General features: G+C 41.2%; 1 protein-coding gene across 2 annotated transcripts in view; it reads left to right on the forward strand.

The window, feature by feature from the left end:
* Window positions 1–2,995: 2,995 nt before the first annotated feature.
* The window catches only part of LOC139559354 (solute carrier family 45 member 4-like), a 93,010-nt gene continuing 77,712 nt past the window's right edge, over window positions 2,996–18,293 (forward strand). The window contains exons 1-3 of one of the 2 annotated variants that reach the window (XM_071375286.1): window positions 2,996–3,123; window positions 4,208–4,329; window positions 4,481–4,534. The gene's annotated coding sequence lies outside the window, so the exon portion shown is untranslated. The remainder of the gene's footprint in view (window positions 3,124–4,207; window positions 4,330–4,480; window positions 4,535–18,293) is intronic. The other variant, XM_071375285.1, reaches the window with a different exon arrangement.

The following is an 18,293-nucleotide window of genomic DNA, read 5'->3' on the forward strand; positions in this document are numbered from 1 at the left end:
ACACATCGGAAAGAATTAACAACAAAAAACAGTGTGCTATTTCAATGCTAGAATGCTATTTGGCCCTAAACAGAGAGTACACAGTGGCAGAATACCTGACCACTGTGACTGACCCAAACTTAAGGAAAGGTTTGACAATGTACAGACTCAGTGAGCATAGCCTTGCTATTGAGAAAGGCCGCCATAGGCAGACCTGGCTATCAAGAGAAGACAAGCTATGTGCACACTGCCCACAAAATGAGGTGGAAATTGAGTTGCACTTCCTAACCTCCTACCCAATGTATGACCATATTAGTGACACATATTTCCCTCAGATTACACAGATCCATAAAGAATTCGAAAACAACCCAATTTTGATATACTCCCATATCTACTGGGTGAAATACCACAGTGTGCCATCACAGCAGCAAGATTTGTGACCTGTTGCCACAAGAAAAGGGCAACCAGTGAAGAACAAACACCATTGTAAATACAACCCATATTTATGTTTATTTATTTTCCATTTTGTACTTTAACTATTTGCACATCGTTACAACACTGTATATAGACATAATATGACATTTGAAATGTATTTCTGTGAGTGTAATGTTTACTGTAATTTGTATTGTTTATTTCACTTTTGTTTATTATCTATTTCACTTGCTTTGGCAATGTTAACATATGTTTTCCATGCTAATAAACCCCTTGAATTGAATTGAATTGCGAGAGAAGCAGAGAGAGAGAGAAGCAGAGAGAAAGAGAAGCAAAGAGAGAGAGAGAGAGAAGCAGAGAGAGAGAGAGAAGCAGAAAGAGAAAGAAGAGAGAAGAGAAAGAGAAGCAGAGAGAGAGAGAGAAGCCAAGAGAGAGATAAGCAGAAAGAGAGAGAGAAGCAGAGAGAGAGAGATGAAGAGAGAGAGAGAAGCAGAGAGAAAGAGAGAAGCAGAGAGATAGAACATCCTGTTTGGCTCTTGTCTTCTCAATGGGCAGCTTTATTGTTCCGCCGGGTGTGAAAGTGACTGAGAAGAAACGGACACTGGAGATAGTTGTCTACTTGACAGAGAGGAACAATAGGATTCTGTAAAACAGCCAAACCAGGGTCTCCAGGAGCACTATGGCCTTCCTGACCTCACACTCCCTGGTTTGTATGTGTGTGTGTGTGTGTGTGTGTGTGTGTGTGTGTGTGTGTGTGTGTGTGTGTGTGTGTGTGTGTGTGTGTGTGTGTGTGTGTGTGTGTGTGTGTGTGTGTGTGTGTGTGTGTGTGTGTGTGTGTGTGTGTGTGTGTGTGTGTGTGTGTGTGTGTGTGTGTGTGTGTGTGTGTGTGTGTGTCTAGGTCCCAGACACTGCAGTTAGGAGGTGTTTGGCTCCCAGTGACCTTCCTTGACCTTTATTCTCCTGTGTTAACCATCATCTCTTTTCAGTACACTGTGTCATACATAGACGACTTATCTCTTGATTTTTTCTCCTGGGAGCTTTGTCTTACTGTAGCTCAAAGCTGAGAAACAAACAATGTGTTTTGATGTATGCAGTAAAGAATGATGGTGGAAAAGTTTTTGTTCTATCTCAGGTAATCTCTCGTGGACAGGCCGACCAAATTACGAGAGATTTTAGGATATGTGTAACCCTGGCATCCAGACTCCAGCCAGCAGGCAGCAATCGACTGTGTGGTCATTTTGTGCTTTAGCTAACTGTCAAGCAGGAAGTCTTTTGTGAAATTTCCCACTGTTTTGTTTTTCTTATGTGTATATTACACCAGGAAACTCATACCTGGCGTCCTTGACTCATTTTGTTTTAATTTCCCCCCTGTCCTGTCTACAGAAAACCTTTTCTTACTGTTCCCAGATACTCATACCTCATCCTTACTGCTTACATCAGATAGGCCTAGTGAATAGTCCTTTATTTCCCCCCTTCCCCTTTCACCTCCAGGTTAAACTATTTGATTCTCACCATAACATTTTCAATTTCATTACACAAAGAGCACCTCCACCTCCTCTTCACCCCCTGTGTAGACTCGATGTAACATAGTAAATGTAAACACTCAAATTAGTATGATATGTTACATTTAGTATGGTTACATTAGACAGATAGTTACAAACCTTTTACTTGAGTGGGCTAAATCTGGGTCATACAGAGAATTTCTTGGTAGTCTTAAAACAATCTATTTGAAACAAAAGTGTACACCTCACACACATGGTTATGGACTTAGAAAAACCTGTACCATTTCAGATATAGAGTTGAAATCTATTACATTTTGAGTTTGCATCCCAATATTACACTTTATATACATCACAGAAGACTGAAATATAACAAAACCATCTGACATAGAAACACCGAATTCTCTGCAGGTTTTTTGAAATAATGTTTATTAATTATTAAAATAATTTCAGATTTAATTAACAGCAGCATACCATCCTGCATCCCACTGCTGGGTTGCCCATGAAGCTAAGCAGTGTTGTACCTGGATGGGAGACCAGATGCTGCTAGAAGTGGTGTTGGAGGGCCAGTAGGAGGCACGCTTTCCTCTGGTCTAAAGAAATATTGCATGGATTGGGGACATTGCCCTGCGTAAAGTGCAGTCTTTTAGATGTCAAGATAAACAGGTGTTCAGATTATCTGTGGTCACTAAAGAGTAGGCCTGTTAACCTGGTGTCCTGGTTAAATTCCCAATCTGGACAGTACCATCATGGCCACCTAATCATCCCCAGCTTCCAAATGGCTCATTCATCCCCCCTCCTCTCCCCTGTAACCATTCCCCAGTTCGTTGCCATAAATGAGAATGTGTCTCGGTCAATTTACCTGGTAAAATAACAAATTACTAAAAGTGTTATTAAGAATGTTATAGAATTTAGACTGTTAATGCAAGTACAGAGTACCATCATGCATATGCAAATAACGTGAGATAACGCCCACTATGTTTTTATTTTCTCCTTTAAATCGAAAACCCCAGCCCTTTATGCAAATCGCTCATCCCGTCAGCGGAAGCTGGCTGTAAGCTTATTTCCGACAGATATTCCTTTAAAGCTGTGGCTTGACTGCAAGACGTCCCAGAGGATCCAGTCGATGCACCAATACAAAAATACCTTTCGAGGGGACGTAAACATTATATCACAACAATAACGAACGAAGGAAAGAGATACCAATAACTGGGTAAGCATAGTGCATGTTTTAAAAGATGACATTATTATAATTTACCAGCTCAAGTTACTAAGCATCTCAGTTTTCTTGCTGCATCAGAAGGTTTCGCTCGACTAACCGTCAGCTATGTACTTGTGAAAAAGCAACATCGAAATGCCTGCAAGTTCCGTGGTAGGCTATAATAAACACGTTTCCATATGTAGTATTATTACTACACTGTACTAGAATGAACTGACGACCTCAAGTTTGTTGATAACATTGAATACACAGCGGGCTTAATTAATACATTTGAGTGCTCGTGCAACTGTTGACGATGGATGCTCTTGACAGTAACACTAGAGGGTAGGTTGCATAATTAGGCAGTTGCAATTACAAATTGTCATGTTAACCTTTTCATATAATTATTTCAAAAGCACTTGTTCATTATTCCACGAGACCTGTTACTATTTTCTACCGTGGCATCTAGTTCAACTGTACAGGTCCGGTGCGCCTGTGAAACGTAAAGGCAATGTTTTGCATTTGCAAAACTTTTTTTCATACATTAATAATATAATTTGAAATTGAGAGTAATGTTTTGGAATGGAATTAATACAAAGATGCACCAGAAAATTGGTTTGCTGCCCTTTCTTTTGGTTGAAATTATGTTATGCAATTGCAATCATTCAATTTAGCATGCTGCATGTGTCAGGAGGTTGGAAGCAATTTATGAGCAAAGTACATAGCCTTTTTCATAACTGTCAAATCAAACCAGTTAATAATACAGTAATAGCAACCAAGTGTGTTTGTTGACCAGTTTTGTCGAAATACAGTGGTGTGAGTCGATATCATGTGTGCATCATGTGAGTCTCTGTATTTACTGCAGAGTCCAGGTTCACGTCAGGGAAGTGGTGGATATTAAAATCCGATGTAAATCGCTTCTTGATGAGTGAGATGCAAACCAGAAGGGTAGAGAGAGCCCGTGGTATGTTTATCTCCTATGAGGATTACCCAAGTGCCCCAAGGGTGGTGGTGCACCAGGTGCTCTTTGCTTTTCACTTTGCTTTCCTGAAATGTGTGTTCGCTAACCTTGCCACTATGGATAATTTGTCTTTTGCAGGTGCCAAGAAGACAGCTGCTCCTCTTTTCCAAAAGTAGGAGGCGCACAACGTCTTTGGGACAACTGCTGTTGCATGCAGTCATCTGCAGAGGTTACTGTATGAAGCTTTTAAGGCCTTTTTGGTGAGTCTGTCTGGATGTTTTTATAACTCATTCGTTTTTAGATTATTCAGGTTAGATACAAGATGTGTGTGTGTGTGTATCTACATGGTCTACATCTACAAACACCCTTTCAGACACTCCTGAGCGCTAATCTGGTCCGATCTGGTTTCAGCTCGGGACTGCGTGGACGCATGTCATGAAGAGAAACCTTTACATCCCATTAACGGTATTGATCACTAAACACTCCCGCTGGCTCAGCAGTCGGTCTCACAACGCAGCAGAGAGACGGGGAACCACAGACCCTTGTTCTTATTCGTTGCAGACTGTCTGTTGCGTCAACACCCCTGAATAAAGCAAACTATGACACAAGACAGAAAGGTTACATTGGAGCATTAGCATAGGCTACTAAAGTTGAAATGTTCTTCCTTTCATAACCCCAAAGATCACTGGACTGCACTCACATACAACTTGTCCCTCTGGCTCTGTTTCTTATTCCAGCTTAAAACTGCTGATTAAAACTTTCTGGCTGACTGCTCCATGCTGAGGCTTGTGAAATCACCTTAAATGGGTGAAACACAGCTCTTAAAAAAAATTCTACATTTCAGTTTTGGCTATCTTATGTTGTCTTTGGTAGTTTGCTTCAGACAAGGCCTAATTCTTTTGATTTAAGGGTGTGACTATATCATTTCATCAGAATCATACATTGACAGTGAGTTTAGAAAAAGTAGCCCTAGGCCTATATTTGGAATATTTTACTACTTGTTTGATGTGGAGACATCAGATATTACGGGCATATCGTCCAGATGATTACAATATTATAATAATTGTAATTATGACGGTATCATTGTGAATCCCAGCTTTGTCATTAACAAAGAAATTGACCACAGATAACCCCACCCACCTCACTGAGATCCCGACCAAGCTTCCAAGTACAGGACACTGTGTGTCTTGAATTACACAGTCTATTTGTGCGGTGTGGTCTGAGTTCTTCTCAACAGTCTTCTTTTATCCTTGTCGGCTTTCTCTTGAAGTTGTGTGACGTCATTCTAGTCCACTCTAGGCTCAGTAGGCCTTATATGGGATGTTGTTCAACCACAATAGAATATTGGATTAAAGTCAGGCAAAGAAATCATTTTGTTTACTGTTCATGTCAGTGACGGCTGAGAGAGAGCAGATCTGACTCCGGCCAGGCAGCCACATTGTTGGAGCTCGAGCACATTCAATATCTAAATCGATATCAGATAACATGCATGCAGTATGATGCCACTGAGGTTTAATAATAGCCCTGGTTCTAATGCAGAGGGCAGCTACACTATGCTCCTGTTCTGTCCAGTCTGCCATGGCAACTACTTCATTGAGTGTCATGCTTTTTACTGTTTGCAAGTGGTATTGTCACACAGTAGTTATAGACCTTGGTCTGTAATAGTTATTATAAAACGAGGTATATAGTTATTATAGACCATGTTATAGACCAGGGGTATTCAAATCTTACCCATCGATGTCCAGACTACTGCTGGTTTTCTGTTCTACCTGATGAAAATGCATAATTGCACCCACCTGGTCTCCCAGGTCTAAATCACTCCCTGATTAGAGGGAAATAATTTAAAAAAGCAGTGGAACTGGCTTCGAGGTCCAGCAAAAAATTTGAGGTTTATACACCATAGTCAGTTTTGATGAGTTTGACAGATGAACAAGTATTCAAATTCAACATGAGTTGAGGCAAAGCCACAGAGATCAAATCACATTTTATTTGTCACAGGCGCCAAAACATTTTTAAAATTGAGCCTTTATTTAACTAGGCAAGTCGGTTAAGAACAAATTCTTATTTACAAACCCGGACGACACTGGGCCAATTGTGCGCCGCCCTATGGGACTCCCAATCACGGCCGGTTGTGATACAGCCTGGAATCAAACCAGGGTGTCTGTAGTGATGCCTCAAGCACCGAGAAGCAGTGCCTTAAACCGCTGCGCCACTTGGGAGCCCAAGTGTAGACTTTACCGTGAAATGCTTACTTATGAGCCCTTTCCCAACAATTCAGTTAAAAAGTAAGAAAATAGTTACATACTAAAATTAAAATAACGAGGCTATATACAAGGAGTACCAGTACCTAGTCAGTGTACTGGGGTATGAGGTAGTTGGGGTGATTGATTGCGGTAATATGTACATGTACGTTTGGTTAGGTGATTGATTGAAGTACTATGTACATCTAGCTAGGGGGTGAAAAGCAGAAAATCCAGGTAGCCATTTGATTAACTGTTCAGCAGTCTTATGGCTTTGGGGTAGAAGCTGTTCAGGAGCCTCTTGGTCCCAGACTTGGTTCTTTGCCACCGCTTGCCCTTTTGGTAGCAGAGAGAACAGACTGGGACTTGGGTGGCTGGATTCTTTGATAATTTTTAGGGCCTTCCTCTGACACCGCGTGGTATTGAAGTCCTGGATGACAGGGAGCTTAGCCCCAGTGATGTACTGGGCCGTATGCACTAGAGGTCGACCGATTATGATTTTTCAACGCCGGTACCAATACCGATTTATTGGAGGACCAAAAAAAGACGATACCGATTAATCGGCCAATTTTTAAAAAATTTATTTATTTGTAATAATGACAATTACAACAATACTGAATGAACACTTATTTTAACTTAATATAATACATCAATAAAATCAATTTAGCCTCAAATAATGAAACATGTTCAATTAGGTTTAAATAATGCAAAATGTAAGAAATAATGCAAAATGTAAGAAAGCTAGGTTGTAGTTATTATAGGAATTATAGGACTATTTCTCTCTATACCATTTGTATTTCATTAACCTTTGACTATTGGATGTTCTTATAGGCACTTTAGTACTGCCAGTGTAACAGTATAGCTTCCGTCCCTCTCCTCGCTCGAACCAGGAACACATTGACAACAGCCACCCCCGAAGCAGCATTACCCATGCAGAGCAAGGGGAACAACCACTCCAAGTCTCAGAGCGAGTGACGTTTGAAACGCTATTAGCGCGCACCCCGCTAACTAGCTAGCCATTTGACATCGGTTACACCAGCCTAATCTCGGGAGTTGATAGGCTTGAAGTCATAAACAGCGCAATGCTTGAAACACAACGAAGAGCTGCTGGCAAAATGCACAAAATTGCTGTTTGAATGAATGCTTACGAGCCTGCTGCAGCCTACCAACGCTCAGTCAGACTGCTCTATCAAATCATAGACTTAATTATAACATAATAACACACAGAAATACGAGCCTTAGGTCATTAATATGGTCGAATCCGGAAACTATCATCGAAAACAAGACGTTTATTCTTTCAGTGAAATACAGAACGGGTGGCATCCATAAGTCTAAATATTCCTGTTGCATTGCACAACCTTCAATGTTATGTCATAATTACGTAAAATTTTGGCAAATTAGGCGGCCCAAACTGTTGCATATACACTGACTCTGCGTGCAATGAATGCAAGAGAAGTGACACAATTTCACCTGGTTAATATTGCCTGCTAACCTGGATTTCTTTTGGCTAAATATGCAGGTTTAAAAATATATACGTCTGTGTATTGATTTTAAGAAAGGCATTGATGTTTATGGTTAGGTACACATTGGAGCAACGATACGCACCGCATCGATTATATGCAACGCAGGACACACTAGATAACTACACATGGTTGATGATATTACTAGTTTAACTAGTGATTATGATTGATTGATTGTTTTTTATAAGATAAGTTTAATGCTAGCTAGCAACTTACCTTGGCTTCAACTGCATTCGCGTAACAGGCAGGCTCCTCGTGGAGTGCAATGTAATCAGGTGGTTAGAGTATTGGACTAGTTAACTGTAAGGTTGCAAGATTGAATCCCCCGAGCTGACAAGGTAAAAATCTGTCGTTCTGCCCCTGAACGAGGCAGTTAACCCACCGTTCCTAGGCCGTCATTGAAAATAAGAATGTGTTCTTAACTGACTTGCCTAGTTAAATAAAGATGAAATAAAGGTGTAAAAAAATACAGATTTGATTGAAATCGGCCCTAATTTATCGGCCATTCCGATTAATTGGTCGACCGATTAACCCGGATGCCGAGCAGTTGCCATACCAAGCCTTGATTCAGTACGTCTACATGATCTCTATGGTGCAGCTGTAGAACTTTTTGAGGATCTGAGGGCCCATGCCAAATATTTTCAGCCTCCTGAGGGGGAAGAGGCGTTGCTGTGCCCTCTTCACAATTGTATTGGTGTGTTTTGTTTCTTCCACATTGCGTGATAAATGACATTGCTCTCTCCTTTCCTCTGCATATGACCAGTTAACAGTCGTCTCTACAGAGCAGAGGCTCTGCCTGATCCCTGGGCTGCCTTCCTGGCTGGGTGCTCCTCTAATGATATTTAAAGGACCTCTCAATAATGCACAACGCCTGCTAATAATAGACTCGGTCACAGTGAAGGAGCCCTTTCAGGATGAGCCTCAGTTTCACTATCTTTTCTCTCTCTCTTTCTCTCTCTCTCGATGTGCTTGCTCCCCCCCCCCCCTCTCTCTCTCGATGTGCTCACTTTTCCCTCTCTCCACCCCTTCACACTGCCTGCTCATAAGATGGCCAAAGCTGTAGTTATGTTACTGCATCACAACACAAACTCAGCCAGTCCAGCTCCTTCTATGGAGCCTGCCCTGCAGCAGGAGGATTCTGCCTCAACTGAGTGTGAAAGTCTGAGAAGAGAGAGTGCATTTCGCGTTGTTCCTATCTGAGCTCAACTTTGATTCATGTTCTCTGGTACTCAGGGCTGTGATGTTTTTCAGCTATTTCACTCATGTTTGAGCTGCCCGTCTACCTGTACCACAGGAGGCTGCTGAGGGGAGGACGGCTCATAATAATGTTTGGAATGAACTGTGTTTGAAACCATTTCATTCCAGCCATTACTGTGAGCCTGTCCTCCCCAAGTATGATGCCACCTGTGCTGTGTACTACAGAACTGTACAATAGGTATAGGTCCTCTCTTCACACTGAGTAGCTAGGGAGGGCCCTCCAAACAAGAAACTATATACAGGGCGCAGTTGGTTTTCTTTGTTGTGTCTGGTGATACCTGAGTATTGTTGATGATAAACCATTCAGATACTGGCAGCTTTTCTTCTCTCATGCCCCTTTTGTAATGAGAGAAGTGGGAGGTTTTGCCCCCTTCTCTCCTGTATCCCCTCCTTTCCATAAACAGTTTCTCCAACCCAGGTAGCTCTCTCAGAAGCTTGGGTGACAGGACTTGGCAGTAGTAGAACAACATTAAGGTAGCAGCCAGCTAGGGACTGAGGACGGACTTCTCCTCTCAGACAACACACATGCACTGTGGCTGGTTTGGTTGGCAGAAAGGCTCCCTTGTAGTGTTTGGAAATGACTGGGCCAGATCTGTTTGGATGCGGTTGAGATGAGACGTGCCGTCACCATCTTTCCACACAGGTGGGTCACTGTTCATTTAGTGATGAATGGATGATTTTCAAGATACTGGTTTTGCTTTGTAATTCAGTTGAATGTGCAATTGTTAGTGAGATAGGATAACCATAATTATTTTTGTGTTGAGCATTGTCAACTGTCCATGGTTTAGAGGAATAGATAGGATGTGAAGATGACAGTTTTCACACAGACATCTGAGCATGGAGATATAATCTATTACTATGCACCTGAGTGTGATGTCTGCCAGGTTTGACATGGATCTGTCACGGAACATTGTCACAGAACATTGTCACGGGGAGCACCAGGGCAGCATACTCTGAGGACTGATTTTAAGAAATTAAATATGGATTTTACTAATCTCCTTCCCGTCTTAACACTCACAGCTTTGCCAGCTGTCTTCTGCTATGTCAACTGAGGATGGAAGTCAACATTTGTGTTTATTTAGTGACCCGTGGGCTTGGTTTTCTAATAACCTGACCTCGGTTGCATTTCTCTTCTGGTCTTAAGATTTACTGTAACTCAGTTGGTAGAGCATTAGATTAACTGTAACTCAGTTGGTAGAGCATTAGATTAACTGTAACTCAGTTGGTAGATCATTAGATTTACTAACTCAGTTGGTCGAGCATGTATTGTATACTGTTTCTTTGTGGTGTGGTTTTCCTATAAGCCCATGGGCTTCCAACCACACCTGCACACCGTTTTTGGTTTTTCTCTCTATTGTTGCCTATCACTTATTTTTAAATAATAAAATAAATGCCAGGATAGTGGGTTCAATTCCCAGGACCACCCATATGACTTTAGGTCGCTTTATATAGGAGTGTCTAATAATTGCCATGTACATGTATATTATATAAGGGGGATACCTAGTCAGTTGTCCAACTGAATGGATTCAACTGAAATGTGTCTTCCGCATTTAACCCAACCCCTCTGAATCAGAGAGGTACGGGGGGCTGCCTTAATCGACATCCACGTCTTCGGCGCCCGGGGAACAGTGGGTTAACTGCCTTGCTCAGGGGCAGAATGACAGATTTTTACCTTGTCAGCTCGGGGATTCAATCCAGCAACCTTCCGGTTACTGACCCAACGCTCTAACCACTAGGCTACCTGTCGCCATATATATTAGCTGCATGATATTTTTTACATATTCTTGTTCAGTGGGAGTTTATAAGAACCAGTTTATCAAAAAATATATGATATTGGTTTAAATATGCTGTTATTTCAACCTCAGACAAATAGTCACAATCTATTAATCTAACTTCAAGAGCTCTGTATCTATCTTGTTTCCTGGTTGCACCTACTGTACTACAGTGTACCTTGTCTGTTTTTCAGCCATTATGTAACACTCTGGACTTCAACAGGCTATAATGGGAGATGTGTTGTCCTGTGTAGAGCATGTCTGGACAACTGGGATTAAATAGCGCATAGGGAAAAAGGGTTATCTGTAGCTGAAGTTCCTGGAGTTGTTGTCACCACCAGGCTCTGGGAAAACCAGTTAAGGTACCTTTCACCATACCAAATAGCCAGGATGAGATGGGAAGTTGCATTGAATGGTGCATGCAGTAACACCATTATAGTGTTAATCTTTATAGTCTTACTCTACGCTGAGAATATAAAACATTAAGAACACCTGCTCTTTCCATGACATAGACTAACCAGGTGAATCCAGGTGAAAGCTATGATCCCTTATTGATGTCACCTGGTAAATACACTTCAATCAGTGTAGATGAGTGGGAGGAGACAGGTTAAAGAAGGATCTTTAAGCCTTGAGACATGGATTGTCTGTGTGCCATTCAGATGGTGAATGGGCAAGACAAAATATTTAAGTGCCTTTCAACGGGATATGGTAGTAGGTGCCAGGCGCACTGGTTTGTGCCAAGAACTGCAACGCTGCTGGGTTTTTCACACTCAACAGTTTCCCGTGTGTATCAAGAATGGTCCATCACCCAAAGGACATCCAGTCAACTTGACACAACTGTGGGAAGCATTGGAGTCAACATGAGCCATCATCCCTGTGGAATGCTTTCAACACGTTGTAGAGTACACCCCCAACAAATTGAGGCTGTTCTGAGGGAAAAAGGGGGGTGTACAACTCCATATTAGGAAGGTGTTCCTGATGTTTGGTATACTTTTATATACTGTGTATATAAAATGTTGATTTGAAGAATCTATAGTCCCACTATGTCAATTACATGTTGATTTTGAAGGCAGGCTATGTGAGACTCCTGCCGGGCCGTTGCATTTGATGTTGTAGGTAATAACACACAGAAATACGAGCCTTAAGTCATTAATATGGTCGAATCCGGAAACAATTACAACAATACTGAATGAATCATCAATAAAATCAATTTAGCCTCAAATAAATAATACCAAATAAATTGGTTTAAATAATGCAAAAACAAAGTGTTGGAGAAGAAAGTAATATGTGCCTTGTAAGAAAGCTAACGTTTAAGTTCCTTGCTCAGAACATGAGAACATATGAAAGCTGGTGGTTCCTTTTAACATGAGTCTTTAATATTCCCAGGTAAGAAGTTTTAGGTTGTAGTTATTATAGGAATTATAGGACTATTTATGTCTATACGATTTGTATTTCATATACCTTTGACTATTGGATGTTCTTATAGGCACTTTAGTATTGCCAGTGTAACAGTATAGCTTCCATCCCTCTCCTCGCCGCTACCTGGGCTTGAACCAGGAACACACCATGCAGAGCAAGGGGAACAACTACTCCAAGTCTCAGAGCGAGTGACGTTTGAAATGCTATTAGCGCGCACCCCGCTAACTAGCTAGCCATTTCACATCGGTTACACCAGCCTAATCTCGGGAGTTGATAGGCTTGAAGTCATAAACAGCACAATGCTTGAAGCATTGCTTAGAGCTGCTGGCAAAACGCACGAAAGTGCTGTTTGAATGAATGCTTACGAGCCTGCTGGTGCCTACCATCGCTCAGTCAGACTGCTCTATCAAATCATAGACTTAATTATAACATAATAACACACAGAAATACGAGCCTTAGGTCATTAATATGGTCGAATCTGGAAACTATCATCTCGAAAACAAGACGTTTATTCTTTCAGTGAAATACAGAACCGTTTCGTATTTTATCTAACGGGTGGCATCCATAAGTCTAAATATTCCTGTTACATTGCACAACCTTCAATGTTATGTCATAATTACGTAAAATTCTGGCAAATTAGTTCGCAATGAGCCAGGCTGCCAAACTGTTGCATATACCCTGACTCGGCGTGCAATGAATGCAAGAGAAGTGACACAATTTCACCTGGTTAATATTGCCTGCTAACCTGGATTTCTTTTGGCTAAATATGCAGGTTTAAAAATATATACGTCTGTGTATTGATTTTAAGAAAGGCATTGATGTTTATGGTTAGGTACGCGTTGGAGCAACGACAGTCCTTTTTCGCGAATGCGCACCGCATCGATTATATGCAACGCAGGACACACTATATAACTACACATGGTTGATGATATTACTAGTTTAACTAGTGATTATGATTGATTGTTTTTTATAAGATAAGTTTAATGCTAGCTAGCAACTTACCTTGGCTTCTTACTGCATTCGCGTAACAGGTAGTCTCCTCGTGAGGCAGGTGGTTAGAGCGTTGGACTAGTTAACCGTAAGGTTGCAAGATTGAATCCCTGAGCTGACAAGGTAAAAATCTGTCGTTCTGCCCCTGAACGAGGCAGTTAACCCACTGTTCCTAGGCCGTCATTGAAAATAAGAATGTGTTCTTAACTGGCTTGCCTAGTTAGATAAAGGTGTAAAAAATAAAAAATAAAAATAAAAAATCGGCGTCCAAAATTACCTATTTCTGATTGTTATGAAAACTTGAAATCGGCCCTAATTAATCGGCCATTCCGATTAATCGGTCGACCTCTAGTAGGTAGCTAGTAGCTGATTCTACACACAGGCTGCTGTTGATTCCCACGTCTGTGTATGCGTAACCTAACGTAGCAGGAGTCAAATAAACGCCTGAAACTAGATCCCCTACATACTGGTCTTGACGAGAAGAAACAAAACTGTCGGGAGGTTCTCTTCTGCACTGTTTAATGGAGGAGGAGTTAATATGGAGTAGGGATGCACCGATATTACATTTGTCTGATTCCGATATTTTCCTTGCCCAAAAAAAAACGATACCGATATTTGACATTTTAGCAGCCTTTTAAGCATTCTAGTACAGTTAAATAGTTGAAACAAAGTGTCATTTGTTCAGTTAGGAACAGATTGTTTAAAAACTTGTAAATTAGAAAAATTACACATCCATGAATGTATTTAATCGCACAACAGACACATATTTTATCTGCCCCGTATTACAAAGATGGTGAAGTTGCTGGTGGCTCTTCTTACTATCCAGTCTTGACTCTGTGGAGAAACTTCAAAAATAAAATATTGGTTGAAACTAAAATGCAGTTAATCATTTTAGCTTTAACTGTTTGAAAAAAGTACTGTCTCTAGGCTGTCAACCTGCTATAAATGACACAACTTAAACTTTTCAAATGTGCTCAACTGACTTGACGAGTAAAATGAGAGAAATTTACAACACATCTCATCTTTCATTTAGAAAATAAAAAAATAAAAAACTGCTTTGTTTTAAATGAAATTAAAATCTTGACCTATTATACCAGCCATTGATGAACAACAGAAAAGCCACTGGGCTTAGTCAATTTTTTCCAGTGCCATTAGATGGCTGGGTTACAATATGACTGCCCATTTACAATTTTAACATTTGGGGGAGGTTTTTCTTCACAAAGAGGACCTGCTTGACTTAGTCACGAGAGTCTGTTTCTTTATTCGTCTACAATGTGTGAAGCTGCACTGAAAAAGCGCTCACTGTCCACACTAGTACAGGGAGAACCAATATACTTGCGCGCAGCTTTAGCTAGGATGGGGAAATGGTGTTTGTTACTTCTCCAGTATCTACGTGCATCTTCATTCCTGGGAATAGTAGGTTATTTGCAAATAAGGGTTGTGGGGGGGGTTAGTACATTTTGCATTATTCTTGCATTCCAAATGATCATTAGGCATAGATCAACATTGACAAATGTTGGCCGATGTAGTAACAGAAAATTAAAAATACAACGCTTCTCTCTCTGACACACACACACACTGACCAAAAAGTTATTTTGTTGGCATTTATGTATGGCCCCATTACCAGTAAAACATAATCAAAACCTATTTCTTTCATTTACTTGCTGTGCTGTTTCGTTGTTCAGTCGTTTCATTCTCAACCAGGATTTCATCATGCATGTCAAGCAGTGAATTTTCAGCCCTGTCTGTCCGTGGCCTCTTCTGTCGTCGGTCTTCTTCTTCGGTGTGCACGGTCACTGTCTGTTTCCATCTTGTCCAGCTGTGTGTAACATTTCACGTAAACCCTGTTTCTTGTCTGCATCGAAGTAGCGGTCCTTGTACCTAGCGTCTGCAGCAGACATGATACCCTCTGTCATGGCACTGAAACGCCTGCTCAACAAAACTGCCGACAGACCGTGGGGTTAACTTGCAAAAGTACTTTACTAGACACTGTGAACAAGCGATTCGGTGGAATTTGCAAGTTTTAACCCCACTGTCTGTGTCTGCAGTTTTGTTGAGCAGGCTTTTCAGTGCCATGACAGAGGGTATCACGTCTGCTGCAGACGCAGTTGAAGAGCTTATTTCTTGAGTCAGTTGTTCGAATGGCACTAGGAGTGTGCTCATGTTTTCAATGAGAGTCCACTGGTTTGTACTGATTGTTGCAGGTAACTCCTAGTCGGCTACGTACATGCCAAGCACTCGTTTTTGTTCCAGCAGGCTCTCCATGTAAAGTACTGTTCCATCTGGTGGAAACGTCTTGCTTAAGCTTTTTCGTTTTCACTCCAAGCTGTTCCTGTATTGCTTGCAGGTGGCTGTATGCTAGCCTGTAAGCAATACAGATCATTTATTCGTTCGACATGGTGGTATCTTTTTGTGTCTGTAAAATTATTTGTGGGAAATGGAGGTGGAAACGCCCTTATGCGCAAATATTTATGTAATAAACAACATCAGAGTAAATTTGGAGTCACGCGATGATATAGTATGTGGTCCTCCCACTACGACTCGGAAACCATGAAGTTTTAGGCTACAGATGAAATAAGTTATGATGAACTTTGCAGGGTGGTGAAAGTGCACGGTGATGAGCTTGATGCTCCTTTCCAATAAATATCGAGTGTCTTATTCTGGTGATGATGATCGATGCTTGACTGCCTGACCAATAAAAAAAATATTCTCGCTCTTATCCATAATAATCTCATCATGTAGATTAGACCAGGGGTTCCCAAACGTTTTCACTCAGGGCCCCCCTTCCAGCATTGGGGAACATCCCACACCCCCTTTGTACGAGTGCACACACGCCACGTCTATTTCTATGGTCACAAGCACTGTTCATGACACAAACTGTTCACACCCCTCTTGTTTCATGTTATCCAGAGCGTTGGTATCTGTCCTGCTGGCAACAATTTGTCACACTTTTTAATTATTTTTGCTAACGTTTACTGACTGGCCATATTCAACGGGTGCTTTGAAATCTGAGTAGATACATAATTAACAATGTCAATTTGAAATGCACAACTATACCACTTAGCTAAGAAGGATGTGAATAATCAAGTCAATAAATGTTGGGTAGTTAGAAGATAGTTAATATACTGCCTGGCAAGTTCAATGTATAGGTAACTAGCTAACGTACCAGTAAAGTACATACTGCTGTAAAGCTATGTGGTTCGTAAGGATAGTGTAGCTAACAAATTGTCAGCCAACATAACGTGTAACGTTACTTATTTGAAAAGTTATTACTTTAATACTTTTCTCAGCATTTTCTTAACATTTGTCATAGTTAGTTAAAGCAATTAATTTGTATCCGCTCTCGTCGGACTTCGGCTGCATATTTTCTTCAAATCTGAAAAGTTATGAAGCCACGCCCATTTTATGAAGAATTGCATTATGGGCCATAAAAGGACGGAAATAGTGTCCACTGCATGTATACTTTGTATTTTGGCGAATTTAGTACGACATCTGGGAACTTTTGGCATACTAACTATATCCATACTATGACTAATAAACATACTCAATTCACATCACAAATAGTATGGTTATGAGTATTCGAACACAGCTTAAATAAAAAATGGGCTAGTTGATCTGGATATTTCTTAAAAGTTATAAATAGCTTTCTAAGGTCTGCAATGACTAACATGACAAGAGGAACTGATGCACCACCCAATGTTGAAGTTGCACCTTGTGCATTCTATTACAACTTTCGAGCGTAAGTTCAAAGCCGGACTGCCGCCCCACAGTTTGGGAACCACTGGACTAGACAACCCGCACAGCCTACCCACACTGTATCTGCGAACTGTTAGCTAGAGCGCAGGTGCCAAGGCCAGAGTAGGCACATTTAGCTATTTAACGCAACAGTTTTTGTGACAAAACTATCGGTAGAGTTGCAAATGCGATGGAAACACATTGAACTTTACATTTTTATTTGGTTCTTGAAAGCTTAAGTGGAAAGTTACATTTTGTGTGCACTACTTCATTACGCACTGATTTTTATCCGGAACAAGTCCATTTGGTGGAAACATACCACGGGTGGGAAAATGCACATATTTCTAGAATATTCGCATAAATTCTGTCACCAATTGGATGGAAACCTAGCTACAGGCTCTTTCCATTTCCCCTCAACTGAAAACATCTGGTTATTGGGGACTCGGCAGATGCTAGTGTGTGTGCATGCATGTGTGTCAGTTAGGTCAAGCCAATGCTGAGCTGGAGGTTTTGGTTTGACCTTTATCAGAAGTGCAGGTGTGTATCAGTAGCTATCAGAGCAGACCATGGGGTGCTGTTCATGCACACTAGCCAGAATATTCTGTCCTCGTTAGGCTTAGGCCCCGCCTAACTCGTGGTGTTTTTTTTGGGACGTGGTTGTTATGTTGTCATGGAAAGACTGCTGCATCACCTTGAATGAGCCTGGCACGCCTGCTTGTTTTTACATTTCAGTGCAATTGATCACTGCATGTATGTGTAACGTGAAGGTCAGGGCTGTTTCCTAACCAAAATACTGTGGTGTTGGAGGTTTGCCGTTGGATTGTTTTGAGTTAATTGTTGCGGTGGTGTGAATCTACTGTGGTCTTAATCAAGATAACTGACATTGCACCACTGAGAGGGATCTATGAAATGTATTTTCTTGGATGTTTTCCTGCTTGTTATTTCTGTGGTCTTTGAATATCCCTCTCATTTTGCTTCAGGGCCTTTCCTTCAGCTGTGGTTGATCACACTTAGGTACACACCCCTAAGTGTATCAAATACCCTGACCAGGCCTAAATTCCCCTTTTTCCTTCAATTGATTTGTGCATTACAAGATGTAGGCTGACATTGCAAGACTAGTGTTTATGACTTGGTTTCCTTCAAGGGGAAACTGAGAATAAGGCTAGAGGATGATTTGTGAACCATTTTGATGAGGGACTCAACGACCTGCCCTGACCAACACCCCAGGGAGGCATTCAGCAATGCAGTATCATCCACTGAAAGAATGTTGTCTTCTCTCAAAGTAAGACTC

Source organism: Salvelinus alpinus, chromosome 29 (assembly GCF_045679555.1).
Source record: "Salvelinus alpinus chromosome 29, SLU_Salpinus.1, whole genome shotgun sequence".
In the NCBI taxonomy this organism is placed as follows: Eukaryota; Metazoa; Chordata; class Actinopteri; order Salmoniformes; family Salmonidae; genus Salvelinus; species Salvelinus alpinus.